This window comes from Euprymna scolopes, chromosome 38 (genome assembly GCF_053919585.1).
Source record: "Euprymna scolopes isolate OS-2025 chromosome 38, ASM5391958v1, whole genome shotgun sequence".
In the NCBI taxonomy this organism is placed as follows: Eukaryota; Metazoa; Mollusca; class Cephalopoda; order Sepiida; family Sepiolidae; genus Euprymna; species Euprymna scolopes.
This window is the reverse complement of record NC_136519.1, coordinates 41,387,827-41,408,273: the sequence shown is the minus strand read 5'-3', so window position 1 is coordinate 41,408,273 and position 20,447 is coordinate 41,387,827. Positions and strand designations below refer to the sequence as shown.

The 20,447-nt window shown below is 32.6% G+C and overlaps 1 protein-coding gene across 9 annotated transcripts in view; it reads right to left on the bottom strand.

Annotated features, from left to right (window-relative positions):
* Positions 1-20,447, bottom strand: part of LOC145263135 (zinc finger CCCH domain-containing protein 10-like) — a 714,599-nt gene that overhangs the window by 272,579 nt on the left and 421,573 nt on the right. The window lies entirely within an intron of this gene.

Below are 20,447 nucleotides of genomic sequence, written 5' to 3'. Positions count from 1 at the left end.
GGACGTTACCACAATAATAACATGACATGTATATGAGCCGATTAACAATTCAAAATAAAAAATAAACTAAGATAAATGTTCAAGATGTTGAACGTGTTTTTTTTTTTTCAATTATGACCCAGTTTTGATTTCTTTAACACAATTTTCATCGGCAAAAATATTATAAGAAAACAGCCGTAAACAATTCGACCATTTAAAGCCCCTTGCGCTGCTCTGCGATTTTTAGTTTCGGAGGATTTAGATTAAAAAAAAAATATGGCGACAAACAGACAGGCATACCACCATTTATATATTAGATAATATCTTCCATCTGTAATCAAAATAGTTTAATCGGTTGAAAAAGTTCGATTGACAACAATACAATCTCATTAATTCTTATTAAGGATTGACATTTAACTTTGATATCTGACTGGAGCAAAAATAGCTGACACATGAAGAAGCTAACGACCGTGATGCTTGGATGCATGTACAGATGTGCGAATCTCGAGAAAGTCAATCTTCCGTGCGATGATCATTTGGATACATTTTTTCTCGTTTATCGACATATTTTACATATCACTTTTTATGTTGTTTTCTTTATTCTTGTTTTAGCGGAAGCAATGATTAACTGTTTAAAATGCTTTAGGATACTGGAAAAAAGTCGTTAATGAGCTCATCCGTCAAATATACACATTTAAACTGAATTGTGAGAACACGAACAACGATATAGTAAGAAGCTGAGTGATTGTAAGTCTTATGTTGGAATAGATTTATACCTTTGCAGTGTTGACACTCACAAGTTACCATTATAAATCTAAAGCCATAAATATATAAGTATATATATATATATATATATATATATATATATATATATATATATGTACATAAAAGAGTTATTTGTGAGAGTAAAAGTATTCATTTGCATATTTCACGTGCGCACTTGAAAAATTTAGGAATCCATTTTGTTACAATCTAAATTTTTCATGAAACAGTTACTTCGGTTTTATTCCTGCAAATAAGTGTTCAAACATGACACAGAAAATTACATATACTAGTACTGTTAATGATATTGCATATAGAACCCACATATTTACCTATGGAAACTAAACAAACCCTTCCCATGATAAACGCCAGCACAGCCCAATAACTCATACCCGAATTCTTCTAATTAATTCTAATTACATATATATAATTATATATATATATATATATATTTAAATACATACATACATATATATACACACATATTTATACATGTATATATATATATATATATATATATAAATAAATCTATATTCCTAATTTCAAGATGTTCATTTGAACTTTTCTTATTTAAGTATATTATAATGATAACTTTTGACGGCAACTGTTTCGTAACGCAGAATAACTCATGTAATTATTATGCCACTTTTTAAATTTAATCCAGCCCTTAACTCAACAGAAAAAAGGGGTCGATCAACTTTAAACACATACACGCACATACACCCCCCCATATATATATATGCATATATATATATATGCGTGTGTGTATCGCCATTTTTCTCCTTAAAAATATTTTATAAACTACCATATATATATATAATTAATAAATTTTTCATCCATATACACCTATAATATAGTTAAGTAATACAATATTATACACACAGACATACATATATGTATATGTGTGTATATATATATATATGTATATATATATATATATATATATATATATATATATATATATATATATATAAAACCGTGTATTACTTAACAATAAACACTTTCTTATGCATAAGTGTATTCATCTAAAACGTATCGCAAAAACAAAAAGCTCTAGGAAAGGGAATTATTGGAAGGCGTTTCTTTGAGTCTCTACGCACATGACCAAATCTCCACTCGCCCATTGATACAGAGTGTGTTAGAAACAGTGGCACTGAGAAATAGTGCCACATCCCTCCCTATGCAATCCGAAATTTATGAGTATTCATAAATTTCAGAAGTCCCTAATTTTCCGTGGATGGTGCGTCAAGCGGCCCTCAGTGACCAATGCCCCCCATGTTCTTCGTTCCGTCAGGAACTCAGTGAAACATGTTATTTTTCCGCAAGGGCCCTAGTAGACTGGTATACTGCTTCAAATCCCAGGGAGGGTAATCATCCTCGCCCTCCATCAAGGCAGTGCCCTCATGATTTCAGTTTCTGAATTTATGCTCTCTTAAGCAACAAGTATTATACTTTTTAACAAAGCCGGATATATATATATATATATATATATATATATATATATATATATATATATATATATATATATATATATATATATATTATTTATTTATTTTAAATGGTAATCACTACTTATCAAGACCCGGAAGCCACTCGGAAATAAGGGTTATAGTGTGTCCAGTAAACAATTGGATAATATAGTCCCAATCGTTAGTAATGGAGATTCGATAAAGTGCATTACTTAAGTCGGCGATTTATTAGGAACGTGTTTATGTTGGACTTGAAGACATCCAAGTTGTAGTCAGGTGGGAAACAGGCAAACGGAAAACAGTTCCACAGGCGTGCACTTCTAAGAAAGAAGCTTTGTTCGTGGAATCTACATGTTAATTTAGGCACCGATAAAAAATGGGTAAAATTATTAACAATGATTTCAGCTAGACGAGTGTTTTTCGTGCAAGATTGGCGAGGGGGGACCAGACATTGGAGCTCAGAGGAGCACTTGCGATGGAAATAACGATAAAAAAGACAGTTTCGCAAAGTCTCTTCTGTGGGAAAGAGCTTACAGTGGAGGGAAAAGGGTATACCCCACTAAGCCACGAAGTCTATTTCGTACTCTGTGTAGGCAGGAGTGATTGTTTTTAGCAGCTCATGCTCAGATGTTGCAGCAGTACTCCATCCTTGAACGCACTTGTTTTTTTTTCTATAGATAGAGAATTGCATCCGTAATGAGATATCTTCTGGAGCGGTAGAAGTATCCTACCATTTTCCAGCGACCTTGGCAACTGACTTGATTTACGTGTTCCATTTCAGGTCAGGAGAAATGGTCAATGACAGAAGCTTATCAAAACATGAAGCCTCCACTAGACAAGAGCCACCCATTTCAATTGATGCCAAACGGGGATCAGAGCGTTGATGATGAAAAGATTGGAGCTTGGTTGTAATTGCACCTCTTCCCCTAGTGCACCACGCGCTTAAGATCAGCGGAGAGAGAATCAGAGAGAACTTTGTCATTTACAACCTTTGATGTGTTGCCATAGATGGTCCTGTCATCAGCATAGATGTCAACGAATGATTTAAGTATGTGTCTTGGGAGATCATTGATGTAGATCAGAAAGAGAGTTGGGTCCAGGATGGACCCCTGAGGGACTCCAGCTTTAATACTGTGGGCTTCTGATTTCTGCCAATCAACCACTACACTTATGAGACTATCAGAGAGAAATGATTTAATAATTGAGAAAATATTGCCAGTCATACCGTAGCTGGATATCTTGTGAAGTAGTCTTTTATGCCACACATTATCGAAGGCCTTTAATATTTCAAGAGCAATTGGCCTAGAAAGGAAGCCTTTGTCGAGTGATTCGCTAACCTATGAGATATAACCGTTAGCACATCTGCTGTAGATCTGGCAGAACGGACACTATATTGCATGTCACTAAGAAGGTTATTTCTGCTTAGGTGGTTGACTATTATATATATAAGGTACAGGCAAAATAAATTCCAATGCTCAAAAGTAATAAACATTTTAACCCATCCCTTTATTTAAAAATCACCAAATATCAGGAAATTAACCAATTTTAATGAAATTTTCAGTATTTTCTAAAATGATCACGGAATATATTGAACTCATTGTTTTTATTTACCTCATAATGGAAATGGAGTATCTTTCTTAAACAAAAATACCTTTACTAATGTACTGGTTTTTAGTAATAAAAACAAATAAAGAAATGTATTTTTTCTATATTTTATGAAAATAAAGCATCGTAAAATATAACAATTAAAAAACCTGATTTAATTTTTTCAGGAACCTTACGATAAAAAGCTCCTGAATCTCTATTGATGAATTCTATATTACTCGATGAAACTACCGATATTATCATTGAATTAAGCATGGTGAATTTAATTTTTTAACAGAAAAAAAATACAATTGCAAAAAAAAATGTCTATTTTTTTAAATTACAGGTTTCGCATGCAAGATTTTAATAATTTCCGTGTTCGCAAGAATGTAAAACATTGGGCGTAACATATTTATTATATAATATTGAAAAATAATTAAAAAAAATAATTTAAAACAGGAACATAGAAAACTAATTAAATTTAAAAATGGAAAAAATTATACAAAAGTTTAGAATAGGAATGTACGGGTGCCTCTCTGGGGAAAAAAACTATCACACCCCTTCCTCCCTTTTTCTTACATGACGTAATTTTCACAGTCATTCGTCTGCTTGGAATATTTGGCCTTCGTATATTCCGTATTTATAAAATTTTAGTTTTTTTCCGTTTTGCGAAAGGCAGAATAACTCGATGCTTCGGCTAATTATTTTATGTTTTGTGCAAACAATGTGTGCTTTTTTTATTTAATTCAATATCTTAGGACTTTAGTTTACTAATTATCTTTGCAATAGATCCAGAAAACTAATATTGTACTTTTAAAGGATTTTTACAATGAATTTATTTACTTCAAAATTTAGCTGAATTGGATAGCTCGTCGTGAACACATTTATCATAACTTTTTTTTTCACAAGTACAATAATTTTTTATTCCTTTTGGAAATTAGGTTTAGTCCTTAATCTTTCAAATACAATTAAAAATTAGTCCGAAACCCACAAAAAAAATTATGATAAATCGGCTTCAAAACTAGGTTCATAAATCTTACGCGCCCATTCTTCCCGTACCTAATACACACACACACACATACACACACATATATATATATATATATATATATATATATATATATATATATATATATATATATATATATATATGTGTGTGTATATAGTTATATTATATATAGTCCCTTCAACAGTGCTCAACACGTGAGTAGAGCTTAGTTGAAATATGAAATTTTTCGAGACTTATAAAGCCACAAAGACACGCTTCTATGTCTTATCCCTTAATAAAATTTTTGTGTTCACTACTTTTGACATTGCTGTTCTACTGAAGAATAAGTTTCATTGTTTATATTACCTACACCATTTCTATTATTTGTTGTTATATCATAGTCAAACGACTCTTACACTCGACGGCCTGGCTTTTCTTTAATTTTAATTTGTAAACTTAACAATATGCGCCTTGCTAGAATACGTGGAAACAAAAATGATGTATTCTATTGATCATATGACTTGCTGCATGCTTAGCCCCTGGCTATAATAACATGAATATAAAAGTGGCGAGTTCATAATACAAACAAAATAATCCAAATGTTTAGCCTGTTAGAATAAACACTATTCCGACATGAAAGCAGCCGCAAACTGTGAAGACATGCATTTACTCTTCTGATTATCTTTGGATATATTACATGAATACTGCTGTTTAGCGTGTTTGCCATAAAAAAATATTACCATGGTCCCTATATACGTATTTATATAGAAGTGTCTCTCTCTCTATCTATCTCTCTTTTTATATATATATATATATATATATATATATATATATATATATATATATATATATATATATATATATGGGTCTGTGTGCGTGTGTGTGTGAATATGTTATATATATATATATATATATATATATATATATATATATATATATATATATATATAAGTGAGATAAGTCACAGATTAGAGATCAAGTGAATTATCCTGTCAGATATTACATTGAGGTAATACTTTCAAGATGATCCTAGCTAACAAGGCAAAGCTCAATATTATAATAATAGAGCAATATATAATTTTAAAATTTCATTATTGACGTAAATATATGCACTGGAATGGAACGTGGATTCAATATTTGATGCACTATCTCCCCCCACCACAAGAATTATGGACTGTTTCTACCAACGCATCTTTATATCGCCGACGAGGACGACCATTCTATATGCTTTTCGATATAAGAGTATGGGGCCACCAGACTTTCTTGATATATCGGATTACTGTTGCCAGAAAAATTCCACGGGCAGTCAACATTAAAGTTGATATCAATAATTTGCCAAAATTGAAGGAAGATACATGCATGTGCATGCATATGTGCGCGTGTTGGTTGCGTGTGCATTCGCGTGCACATATCATTGATCGACTCTAATTTAATCCCCAAGTAAAAATGGATGAAACATTCTTGCAATGATATCTTCCATGCATTTTAAAACGTTTTCATGCTGAATATCATCAAAATATCTTATTAAAAAAAAATATATATATATATATATATTTCGGAGATATTATTATTATTACCATTATTATTATTATTATTATTATTATTATTATTATTATTATTATTATTATTATTATTATTATTTCTTTATCTTATCTTTCTAATTCAGATTGATCTCTAAGTTATCTGGTTCCAGCTCAAAAACTTAGCAAAAGGTATTATTAGATTTGGTAAAATTTGCATTTCCATTATTGCAATTGAAAACAAGATTATTTTTACGATATGAGAAATATGAGAATAGAAATGATTGTTTTGTGAACGTGAACGTACACAGTAGAATTCATATTATATAGATCGATAATAATATACTGTTAGGTTTTGCGATCGTTGCCTGTTGACTGATGGACAGAGCGACACATAGAAACACCCGGGCGTTCTATTTTATTGAGAGATACGAACAAAATAATTAATGTACATATACGAACAGACTGAGTAAAGCAAAACAAAAAAAAAGTATTTATAGGTAATAAAAAGATATGATATAGGCGGGAATAAATTGAGAGATATTGATTAAATAGGCAATAGAAAGATCTGGAGTAATAGTGACGTTGAGAGACATTGAGAGAGAGAGAGATGGGCATTGACACGGTAGTTGGCTATGTATAAATATACCTTGGTGAGCAATAGAGACATACATTACGGACTGACTGGGCAATAGAGCGATAGAATAAGCGATCAATTAGGAAAAGTGGTGATGTAGAAATAGGGAGAAGGCGATCAATGAAAAAAATATCGATTGAAGAGTGATTTAAACGTATAAACTTAGTAGTCAATAGAAAGATGTGGCTGACTTAGCAATGATAAATATATTGAGACAAATAAGATAGGCGAAATGGAAATAGAAGAATCTGCACTGAGTGGAGTTTGGGGATATATAAACAGATCGAGTAATAGGGAGATATGTGCTGCGTAGAGAATAGAGACATACAATATCGATTAAGTGTTCAATGAAGATAAATTGATAAGAAGGACAATGCGCAGATATAAACTGTGGGAAGTAGATACTTATAATGTATATTGAGACGGGGGAAATATTGACACAAATATGGACCCAGTGAGAAATATGGTCATCTGCTATGAACCAAATAGAACAGGTCGCTAAATGGGATAAGGGCTGAGTGAGAAATAAACGCGTAGAAATAGGGGCATATAATATAGGCGAGTTTTGGATAGAGACGTATAGATTAACTTGTCAAAAAAGGATAGGGATTCAGATAATAATTAAAATATAAGCGGACTAAATAAGTGATAGCGGGGTAATATATATGGACAACTGAATGATAAAATGCTATACACAAACCGGAGAAGATTAGGAAGAGACCTCGAAGACAAGGAAGATATATGGTTAAAAAAGGGCATACGGAGATTTAGATTAAATTAGCAATTGGGAAATATGAATACTGCAGAAAATTGTGTGATATATGAGATAAAACTGTTATATTTATACCAGTGGATCAAAAAAACGGTCCCAAATCTAATTAGGCCTAGTGTTTTGTCCGAATGGAGTGAAAGCTTGGTCATAACTAGTTTATTCAAAACATTACATCAACACACTAGGGTATTTGGCCTTTTTTCTCCGTTCTACAGCATATGTTCAAGATGGCCTCCATTTAGCTTTTGTTTTGTCACCCTGTACTTGCAAAATTACCACTGTCTTACGAATTTCTACTTTCCGTATGTTACGTAGATCTAAGCAAGCTTAACAATACAAATGAACAACTTTCTTTCATGTTAAATATCAAATTTCTAAGCTGAAATAAGTATTCCTAACGTAATCTTCGATACGAAACTAGTTATATTTCAGTGCGCCTAATACGGCAATATGTATTACATTGACGATGTTAAAATGTAATGCATATGTATTTTTTCGCCCTTTTATATGCTTCTCCACAGTTGAATGTACGTGGAGAGAGCCAATACAATAGTTTACTTAAATAAAAGTGAATGTTGTACGTAACAAGAGATGGAGATGTGATTGCAAATATAGCGACCCAACAGCTTGTTATACTTAGGAAGGATTAAAAATGAAACGTTAATCAAGATTACACATTAAATACAAAAGTTATTTTACAAAAGAACATGTTCACGTTTAAGAACAAATAATTTACATATAATTCTCATAAATAATATAGATTTATTCAGGTTTTGATTAATAAGGATTAGAATAGAAGGAAAGGATAATTGTATTCTATCTTTTCCATTTTTCTGACCGCCATAGAATGGAAATAGGTCAAAACTTTAATAAATACCTTTTATATCTATCTGCGTAAGTATACTTATATAATTATGTACAACTGCTGCAGATCTAGTAGAAAAGGAAACCATATTGCATGTCACTAAGAATGTTATTTTTGCTTGGGTGGTTGAGTACATCTGTTTTACATCGAACCCAGCAACTTATTCATGACACACAGGAGATTTATTGGTATGTACTGATAGGCAGTTGCGCAATCACCTGAATTCTTAAATACGGTGCACACTGGTTAGGTTTCCAAGGGGTTAGAGAGAAATTCTCCGTAAGACGACGCTTAAACAGCTTTGTAAGTATGCGAGCTAGTTCTGATATAAGCTTTTCCAGCACTATATTTGGAATGCCGTCAGGGCTAGTTGGTTTAACGGAATCGAGGGTTTTGATTAGCCTGGCAACGTCAGGCACGATTATTTGTATAACATGTTTTCAAATACAGGAGGAAATACGGGAGGTTGGCTGCCTTGGTAGCAGAGGGTAGAATTAGCTTCAATGTTCTTTGCCAAGAGTGTGGCTTTGTCTGATGCTGACAAGATTACCCCAGGTCCATTGGTGATGATCAGAATAAAGCACACGCTTTTGATCCTGGTCAAACAAGTGGGAAAGGCATGGGAACAAATCCGTTGCTCAGCTTCTTTGGAGCTGATAGACTGAGCATACAACTATCTCGCGTTCTTCATTACAGTTTTGCAGTGGTTGCTGCCTGTCGTTGAAACGACTTTAGTCTATGTACATCTAGTAGATTAGAAGCAATGGAAAAATGATTTCTGTGCGCAAAGGCAGCGGCACATTCTGAAGGGAATCACGACTGGCCGTTAGGTGTTCGCTGGAATTTTTTGTGAGGGTACACAGCGGTCTATTTCTAAGATGTACTATTCCGTCAGGTCTGATACTATAGAGGACACCTTCTTTTTAAACATGGAACACAGAGGCAAATCTGATAGTTTTGTTCGAAAGATATTCCAGCCAGCCACAGGGCATCGATTGACTGAACGATGGAGAAGTATGTGTGCGGACTTATAACATTTCGTTTTTATCTTAACTTATACAACTTAGTGATCGGAAGATTCCAGTTGAGGCAGAATGATAGATGAACATAGCTGGGGGAAGATTATGAGAAAAAGGCCTAATAGAGCTGCAGTAAGTATCGGGCACACAGGTGGGTTCGAACACAATCTGAGTTACGATATAAACAATATAGAAATCGTGACAGAACCTTTCCTCATCAAAATGCCCTTTAGAATGGATTAGCGAGTCCACATTGTGAACATTGAAGCCTCCATAGAAGTGAATATTAGCAGAATGATGAGCATACATGTGTGGTCAATTTTCTCAGATTTGTCCTTAAGACAGTAATTCCGCTGTTGTGGCGTAGATAGAGGGCAAATAAACGTAGTAGTGTGAGCAAGTGCAACCAGGAAACACATGTAGGGTAATTTAGAGTATTCCCTGGATATGTCTCTACCAAACTGAACGCTATTTATAATGCAGGACTTTTCCCCTTCCCATGACGGTCTTGGGGATCAGATTCTGATGTTAAGTAAGAGTATCCTGCAATTACGAACTCTTCTATGGAATAGTCGGTCGAATACCAGTTTTGTTTAGGAATATTAGCCTGGTTAAATATTCTGTCATTATCTTTATACCTCCGAGATGTTAGAACGTAGACCCCTGATGTGGGAGAATGAGACATGGTAGTGGGGGGGTTACGTTGGAAGTTATAGTTTTGGGAGTAATCGCATATTCTTTCTGGAGGCTTTTCATAAAGGAACTTTGGGATGTGCGGAACAGTCGACGGACATAGAGAATATATATATATATATATATATATATATATATGTGGGTGTGTGTGTGTGGGTGGGTGGGTGTATATATATATATATATGTAGATAGATAGATAGATAGATAGATAGATAGCTTAAGTAAGAGAGAAAAAGAAACAAACACATATGTTTTGTAGTCCATGATAATGTAAAGCCGTAACAATTACCCACTAAATCGGCATCGAGAAGCCCCACTGGAAGCTCCTGCGTAGCCAAGAATGCATTCATCAAATGGGAACATAATAATGCAATATACAATTATTATTACCATTAAATCTTCTGCTACTACTACTATTTGTACTACTAATAATAATAATCATCGAAATTACCAGATATCCAATAATCTGGCATCTCCTCTTATTAATACTCGCTAAATCTCAGGGGGGGGTCATAGAAAATGTCGGTTTAATATTAAGGAGGACTGTACATTTAATAGTCAAGCGTTACAGAATAGTGAAGATGGTATTGAAATGATTAGTCTATATTAACGACTAATATTTACTTTAAAACTCACACGTGATTTCCTGCTTTTGAATAAATGAATTTTGTATACTACTACTTCTATCACAACTACTAATAATACTATGCTACTAATATTTATAATAATATAAACTATAAGAATTATTACGACATACCCCCATATATAGAGACAGAGCGAGCGGGAGAGAGAGAGAGAGCGTGAGATAAAGAAGGTGAGAGAAAGTGTGTGTGTGGGTGTGTGTGTAGAGAGAGAGAGACAGTGAGAGAGATTAGTAGGTTAGTAGTGGAAAACACAACATGTGTAAGTGGATAATTATATTTTTACCAATATATATATGTGTGTGTGTGTTTGTGTGGTTGTGTGTGTGTGTGCGTGTGTGTTTGAGGAGTGTAATGAAACTCTTCTTCTTCAAGTGAAAAGGGCAACGATATTAAGACCTGGGGTGAAAAAAAATCCAAGGTTGCAAATTATTAGCGAGGAAATTACACAGTATATATTTTTTCAGAATACTAAATTTAGAGATAATGACATCTTGAATTTGTGGGTAAGAGATTATCTAAAAATATCTACTGGGGGCATTTAATGACATCCCAGGGAGAAGCTAATTGCACTAAGTCTATCAGAAAGTACATCGACACAATCGCAGAATCACCGATGTGCGGATTGTGTAAGGAAAGAAAATAAATATTTGCGAATATTATATCAGAATGTCCTATTCTAGATAAACAGCAATATAAAAAGGACACAGCTTCCCACGTCAATTAGTAGCATTAGTGAAAACTGGACATTATTTAACAATGAGAAATGAGAAGGGGTATGTATATAAACCAGAAGCGGCACAGGAAAACCTCGATGTCAAACTCGTTTGGGACATGCGCATACAAAGTGACACATTCCTTGAAAATTCTGAAACTGGCATACGTTTTCTAACTAAAAATGAGAAGTTGACATATTTAGGCCTTTCGATGCCATACTGCAAAGGAAAGAGCATTAAAAAACAAATATACAAAATAGGAAATGAATCCATGGAAATCTTAGCAAGTCGACGTTATTCCCATTGATATTGATATAATACCATTTTTTTAAAACACATCTCTCTAGCCGAACTTCCTTACGACATAACCTACACATACCACGCGAACGTCGCCCCCCCCCCGTTACAAATATTTTTTTACCCATTCCGTCTGCCTACTGTTGTTTTGACCCCCCCTCATCCGCTACTACAATTTTTAACACCTTTCTCCATCCGGACTTCCTACTGTTAATTAAATCCCCCTCTTCACACGCGGGCAATTCCGGGTAACACCGCTATTCTCTTATATAAAAGGCAAATTGTGTGTGTGGGTGTGTGTGTATGTATGTGTGTGTGTCTATATGCCAATCAAAAACATTGGACACAAACGACAGATCATCACGAGATCGATATCATCTTAAAGCTCGATGTCTTGGGCGACAAAATATCGAAGGATTGAGCAAAAACATTCATTCTTCACCCTCAGTTGGGCAGTTTTCTATAAATAGGAACCGTTTTTTTTCGTCGACATTTTCCCGAGTACTCCTCTCCGTTGGATTGATATATATATATATATATATATATATATATATATATATATATATATATATATATATATATATACTAGCAAGTACCAGTCCTTGACTCGGTTCAAAAGCAGCCTACAGAAAATGGACTCTAATTTATGAAAGTATGATAGGTTATGAAAAGGGTTGTAAAGAGATAGCTTTGAATTTGGGGGTATCAAAACCAATGCAAAATATGATGAAAGTAAAAATAAAATAGATAAGCCCCATAATTTATTGTACCATGGCTGTTTACACTGAAACACTTATCACAATATTCTGTGGATCTATATAAAAAAAACAACACTTGTTAAACTTTGTGACATATTTCCATTCTATGGAGGTCAGGTGCGAACGAACACCCCATAATTTTATTATATTATATTTGTTCAAACGGAAACACAATCATCAAAGTATACTTTCGCAGATAGATATAAAAAGTCTATATTAAAGTGTGTGCCTATTTCCATTCTATGGAGGCCAGGTGAGAACGCAAACCCCAACATTTTATTATAGGATGCCTAATTAAGTTAAAACATACTTATCAAAGTATTTTATGTACATCTATATCAAAAACATTTGTAAACGTTTTTTTTTCAATTTTTCAATTTGTTTATTTCGATACTTTGTTCACCATGCGCGAACGCAGACCCCCCCCCAAAAAAAAAAATAAAATGAACCACCGTTCTGCCAAATCAAACATGCCCATTACTGTGTCTCGATACATCTTCTATCCTTATATGTCATCAGTTTTTTTTTTTTTTAAATAGTAAAACATATAGGAGCCTAATCGTGACCAGACACACACAGACATTCAGCTTTTTATTATATATATATATATATATATATATATATATATATATATATATATATATATATATATATATATATTAAAAATAACAACACAAATAATACTACTAATAATAATTATAGCATTAACGTAATGAAAATAAAGAGCTTAAAACCACTATAAATCGTATAATTAATCACATCCTCTTTGAAAAGTAGTGGAAAAGAGTTGATGCCATGCAAATGTCAAAGATGATGAGAAGGTCTGGCTACTATATGTACTAGCCAAGTGTGGCATAATGGTGACGATTCTATCGAAAAGAGAAGTATATGTTTTCGACTGATATTCAATTTCAAACTCACACGCGATGTGTTTTTGAAATATACTAATATGTCCTACTACTACAATTAATAAAAATATAATAATAATAATAATAATAATAATAATAATAATAATAATAATAATAATAATAATAATAATAATAATAGAATTTAACCACCTGAATTCGAAAAAATATAACACCCTCTTTTTAAAATAGTAGTAGCACAAGTAAAGTTTTGTACAATGCTATATATATCAAAAGGCACCAAAAGCTATCGATTAATGACATGCTACGCGTGTAAAGATGGGGGGGGTTACGTATTAGAATTGATGACATACTTTATTTAACAGGAAAGCGTGATATTATGTTCTTGAATAACCTAATAATATTTACTAGTAATACTATTAGTACTACTACTACTACTACTACTACTATTACTACTACTAATAATAATAATACGTCTGCTTATTGTAATAGGGAGGATGATCGTTATAGATGTAACAGGAAAAATAATAGTTACAATTATAATAATAATAATAATAATAATAATAATAATAATAAAAATAATATAAATATTAAATAATAGTAATAATAAAAAGAATAATAAACATGAACCACGCTATCAGTTTGCCATCTCTTTAACAAAAAAGTGGCACCAAATTTACAGCGTATTACAAAAAAAATGTCCGGTGACCAAAAGTCTTCGATAAAAGGTAAAAGATAGGTGTGAAATCGATCTGGCCAAATATGTTCAGTCAATATCTATAACAATACAAAATATGACCAGAGAATATTTACAAAAGTGTCTTTGATTGAAATCTGAGTTGTGCGCTGCCAATGAGATGAAACAGACTTTTGTTAATGACAGAATATTTTGATTCCCTTTCGTGTCGCATTTAAAAAAAAAAAAAACTCTTTCAACCAATATATGTGTGTTTATCATTTTCTTTTCTAAACTTACAAGTTAAGAGAAATTTTTTTAGAGGATTTTTCTAAGCCTACAAGTTTAGAGATTTTTCAACTTGTCTCTAAGACAAATACAGAAATCTAACACACGATGTTTAAAATTACGGAAACGCGAGAACACAGAAAATTAACAGATCGTTGTAGAGTATAATACACCCTATAAAAACATCTCCAACTGCGTACATAAAAAATATATTCAGTTATGCATATATATATATATATATACATATATATATATATATATATATATATATATATGTGTGTGTGTGTGTGTGTGTGTGTGTGTGTTACATATAGACATATACATAGATATACACAAATTAATATACAAATAGATAGGCATATATATATATATATACATACAAAAAGACATATACATGTATATATATATGATGATTGCAACGTCTTGTCAGACGAGTCCCACTCCCTCAGACGCTACAAATCCATGAGCCCCAAAATGACTTTCTTTTTTAGTCCTACCAGTGAATTTACACTCTCAAGCAGGCATGACATTCAAGACGGTAATTGAGATAAATTTTTACATGCGTCCAGCATGTCAAGCCTCCAGGCGTCACAACTTTTCCATCGCCAGAGGACCGTTTTTATAGACAAATGCCCGAGGGAGTATCTATACACAGATGATATTACAGAGTCGTAGCTTTGTCCGAGAGCGAACTCTCTCTCTCTCTCTCTCTCTCTCTCTCTCTCTCTCTCTATCTCTCTCTCTCTCTCTCTCGGTTTAAAATGTTGAGATCCAGCAACAAGGAAGAGCAAGATATCCAGCAACGAGTTAAACCGCAGACCAGCTTAATGCGGGTACTGGTCTCGCGCTTTATATTTTTTGTTAATCAGAGATTTGCTTCTCCTAGAAAGTTTGCCTTCGCCACGGCTTACGGGATCCCTCTCTAGCCCAACACACGCATACATACCCACAAACACATACGGTGCTAGTTGGCATTTGGCAACGAAAAATGGTTCATTCGTCTCTTGGTAGGTCTTCTTTTTAATCCTTCCGGGAGACTAGCCACCCTCCCCATCAAACACGTCTGGTAGGTGTACCAGTTTAGTTGGGTAACATGGTACCAGTAGCATATGACAGAACCTGACATAATATAATATGTATATATACATTGGTTGCCATACACACACACACACACACACACACACACATATATATATATATATATACACGCCAAGAATTTCGTATATGTGTACAGCGTAAACAGATATATTTCAGTAAATGGTGATCTAATATATATATACACATATATATATATATTTATATATATATATATGTCTATATATATGTGTGTGTGTGTATGTAGATATATACGCACATACAAACATATATATATATATGTGTACGTCTGTGAATGCATCATTATCAAACTTATATATATATATATATATATATATATATATACACCCGCATATATAGACATATAGTTTGAAATAGTTAAACAAAAAGAGACGTGCAGTTGTGAATCCATGGACCGTTTTGTTTATACTTCGAGCAAATATCTTGACAATACATTTTAACAACTGAAAAAATATTTACACTCATCTGCTTTAAGAATATACAACTGAAATATATTTAACCTCAACTTAGCACTTTGTAAAAGACATGTCTATGCGAACTTTTCCACAGAAATGTCAGCATATGTAATATAAACACGTCACAAAAGGGAGCAATGTTTTTTGTTTTTATTCCTCTGTTTTGGTTTCGAATGCCAATAAAACGAAGGGACTGAAAAATATATTGACAGTCTGTAAAAGCGTATGTACTCATACTGTTTACCATTTATATCTCTTATCTAGTATATAATTCTGGGAATGATTGTAATAATTTCTAATAATCCCTCCGATAACTACCGATTATCGATAATCTAAAACGTTGTTTTAATTTATTTATCAGTAAATCCATTTATCCATATCGTCGCTTAGCAACAATGGCGGGTCGTAAAATACTTGCGTGCATATGTTGACTGCATTTTTTTTTTCATTTTGTGCATGGTCGTAAGCTTACAACTCCGCACCTAATTTTTTTTATTTTCTCATTAACTGCAATTTTTGTTTCATATTTTGTTTTATTAAAGTTTTCTTTGCATGGCGTGGTCTACAGGTCCAAAACCCGCATGTAAATTTCTTAATGTTTATTTTTTCCTTAACTGGAAAAAAGTTTTTGTAAAACAAAAATATAAAAAAAAAAAACAGTACATTCTCTAGAGCGCAATGTAAAATAACATTTGCTTTGAACTAAGTTACCGCATGGCGGCATGTGAAGCTTCCTTCTGGATTATTTCACGGATTTCCATGAGAATCAACATATATGAGTGTGAAATATATTAAACGTATTTCCTAACGATAAATGTCATATCCTGTGATTAAATTATATTGCTGACAAAAACATTTGTCAAAGCTATGAAAAACATATCGTCGCTGTTTCAGTGTAGCTAAAGAAATATACATAATACGTGATCATAGTATGGGTAAAAGTAATTTTCATTTAACTGTTAATTTCCTAGAATATTAAGTTTTTTAGTTAATGCATTTAATTTCAAATAGTATCGCTGTCATTCCTGTAAAAATCGGTAATTTCAATATTATATATACAAGATAGTAATGCTATATATATATATATATATATATATGTGTGTGCTAGCATGAGTGTCCGGCGTTGCCCGGGTGTTTGGAAGTGTATGCTGGGCAAACAAATATTTGACCCCTATTAAGTTTGACACCTATTATACTTAAAAGTTATTGTTTTGGGCTCAAATTCGATAATTATGTTAGATCCCTGTCCAAGGAACATATATTTAAAATTTCAAGTGTTTAGACCCCAAATTGTCGGAAGAGTTTGGTAGAGATCTCACGGGGCAAATCGTTGAACTTTGCCTCCTTAACAGCCAAATTTCTGACTGAAAACCTATCACATCGATTTTCCCAAATCTCAGTACTCTGTAATAAAATTTCGAGTTTGTAGACTAAATATGCACAGACACAGACAGACAAACACAGACACGTTCACTTTTATAGATATATAAGCATGGGTGCCCGGCGTTGCCCGATTGTTTGGAGGTGTACGCTGAGCAAAAAAAAATGGTCAATGTTTTTTAATTTGCCCCCTATTAAGACCCCTTAACACTTGTTGTTTAGGGCTCAAATCAAGTTATAAAGTAATATCCCTGTCTAAGGAACCTATATCTATAATTTAAAGTGTTTAGACCAAAAATTTTCGGCGGTGTTTGGTAGAGTTCTCAAAAGTATAATCGTTGAGATTTGACCCCTTAATCGCCAACTTTCTGGCCGAAATCCGGTCACACCGATTTTTCCAACAGTATCCTGTTTATAATATTTCGAGTCGGTTGACTTATAATTGACAGAGGTACTGCGTATGGAAATGTAGACAGACAAACACACATATTTTCATTTATATATATATATATATATACATATATATATATACATATATATACATATATACATATATATATACGTATATATACATATACATATATATATTTATAAGTATACATACACATAAGTATATACACATACATATATATATATAACTATACATATATATATATATACGTGTATATACATATACATATATATGTATCTATATCTATATATATATATTTATATATATATATAAGTATACATATATATATATTTATATATATAAGTATACATATATATATATTTATATATATAAGTATACATATATATATATTTATATATATAAGTATACATATATATATATATATTTATATATATAAGTATACATATATATATATTTATATATATAAGTATATATATATTTATATATATAAGTATACATATATATATTTTATATAGATATAAGTATACATATATATATATATAAGTATATAAATCACTTTTTTTGTTTTCAAGTAAGATCTTTGACTTAATTGTGGTTTCACCAAATACTTCTGCATACAAAATCCGATCCCACATTTTCCTAATCCCTACCCTCTGATGAGAAGGAAAGTATTTCTTCGAAACCTCGCGGATTAAGGACTATCTATTTGGCCAGTGTTTCCATTTCAGATTAAATATGTTTTTAACTTATTTCAAAGTGTTTTTTAACATATTTTATTAACTGTTTGCATATATATATATATATATATATATATATATATATATATATATATATATATATATATATACTTACATTTAAGGCAGGCGTTGCCCGGGTGTTTGGATTTGTATGTTGAGCAAAAAAAAAATAAGTGGTAGTAGGAAGGCAGGCTCGAACCCGTGCCGCAAAGGAGGAAAAGAACGGGTAAAACTTACGTTTATGCTGTTACGACCATCGCCACATAGGACGACATCTTTCAATATTAAGGCAAGAAAATCTAAAGGAGAGGATAACTTTAAAAATATCGGCGAAAAAAGTTACCCCCCGTAGAAAAGTGCCTAGTTCAAGGCGAAAATATTAATGTTTTTGCCAATTTATCGATATTCGTCGTATGAAAGGTCGAACTTTAAAACGGTACTGGCCTTGGTAAAACGTCGACCTTTAAAACGGTACTGACCTTGGTAAAATCCGTCGCCTCTATTGAAAGTTTAAGACAGACATGCAAACAGACATACATACATACATTTATATATTGGTAACTAAAAATTTGCGACCAAAACTGATGAAAAAGCTTTCTCTATCTCTGAATATCCTTTATGTAAAATTTCAAATATTTACACCAAAAATTGTCTGAGTAATTTTGAAGAGACCGCAGAGGACAATTAAAAAAAAAAAAATTGACCCCTAGTATTACCCCTTATAATTTGTTTTGGGCTCAAATCAAGTTATTAAATTAGATCCATGTCCAAGGCACCTATATCTAAAAGTTCAAGTGCGTAGACCCAAAATCGATTTTCCCAAATCTCAGTACCCTGTATATCAAATTTCGAGTCTGTAGACTAAAACTTGGCAGAGTTATGTCGTAGCGAAATGTACACAGACACACACACACAGAAACGTTCACTTTTATATATATATATATATATATATATATATATATATATATATATATATATATATATATATATACTACCATGGGTACCCGGCGTTGCCGGGTGGTTGGAGGTGTATGCTGAGCAAAATCACAAAAAAACAAACAAATAAACGGTCAATTTTTTTTAAATTTTACCCCTTTTGTGACACCTTAACGTTTATTGTTTTGAGCTCAAATAAACTTATGAAGTTAGATCAATGCCCAAAGAACCTATATCTAAAATTTCAAGTCTTTAGACCAAAGATTATCGAAAGAGTTTGGTAGAGTTCACAAAAGTCAAATCATTAAACTTTGCCCCCTTACTCGCTAAATTTCTGGCCAAAATCCGGTCACATCGATTTTCCCAAAGCTTAGTACCCTGTACATCAAATTTCGAGTTTACAGACTTAAAATTGACAGACATATTGCGTATGAAAATGTACACAGACATACACACAGGCACTTCACTTCTATAGACATACTAGCATGTGTGCCCGACGTTACCCGGGTATTTGAAGGGTATGCTGAACAAAAAAAAAACAGTATTTCTTTTTTTTTTTACTTTGACATCTATTATGCCCCCTTATTTTTTTTGTTTTGAGCTCCAATGAAGTTATTAAGTAAGATCCATGTTCAGCGAACATGTCCAAAAGTTCAAGTGTGTAGACCCAAAATTGTCGTAGGAGTTTTGTATAACATATAGCGAAAAAATTACCCCCCCCGTAGAAAAGTGCCTAGTTGAAAGGGAAGATATTTATGTTTTTAGCCAATTTTTCGATATTTGTCGTATAAAATGTAGAACGTAAAAACGATTCGTATCCTGGTAAAGTCCGTCACCTCTATTGAAAGTTTAAGGCAGACATGCAAACAGACATACATACA